We start from the raw sequence: 834 nt of genomic DNA, 5'->3' as shown, positions 1-834 counted from the left end.
GCCCAGACAAGTTGGGCAGAGCGGAAAAGTCCCTCCCCTGGGACGCATTGGCTCCACGCCAAGTGCCTGGCGCACGGGCCTCTGGGTAATGTAGTTCTCACCGCTTCCTGGGCTCTCAGAGGTGGCTCTTCTCCTGGACCTCAGGGAGGAAGGGCCCCGTGCTATGGAGAAAAGTGCAGGGGAAGCCTGAGAGGTGGTGTCTCCAGCCTCCTTGGACCAGGGAGGAGCTTCGCTGCTGTAAGGTACCATACAGAGATTTTTGGAGAGTATTGTGTACAACTAGTCACCTAGGTAGTCAGAGTCATTCAGATACAAAATGCCTCTATCCATGGTGAGAACCTAGTAAACATTACCTTCTTTCTCCACACATTTATGTAAAGCAGAACGTTAGAGTCAGCTTTGTGAGTTTCATTATGCTCAGTAAGGAATGAGGGAAATAGAGGTTACATAGCGCCACGACAGGAATGATAAAACATCCGTTAGATCGCACCGAAGCAGGAGGACAAAAGTGGAATTCTGTTTCTGGTTCTCACTGAAAATGCCTCTCCTGCCTGTGTAATCAGTAAGTGTGTCTAACCCTGTAAGGAACGGTGTTTTATTCATATAATATTTCTTCCTCCATGTTCTTAAGATATGCCTCTTTTAGCATTGTAGCAACTTTCTAAACAGAAGAGCCACTTAGCATATGTCATTTTAAAGTAGAACAGTGTCTGTAGTGTTCACAGTCCGAGCACTTGCGCAAAGGGGACACCAGAATGCCAAAATAAAGGTTAGGGACACCTAGCTTTCATCTCTTTTTTTTTTTTTTTTTTTTTTTTTTTTTTTTTTTTTTTT

Source organism: Theropithecus gelada, chromosome 19, assembly GCF_003255815.1.
Source record: "Theropithecus gelada isolate Dixy chromosome 19, Tgel_1.0, whole genome shotgun sequence".
Lineage (NCBI taxonomy): Eukaryota > Metazoa > Chordata > Mammalia > Primates > Cercopithecidae > Theropithecus > Theropithecus gelada.
The sequence above is the reverse complement of the archived record's forward strand: the minus strand, read 5'-3'. Positions refer to the sequence as shown.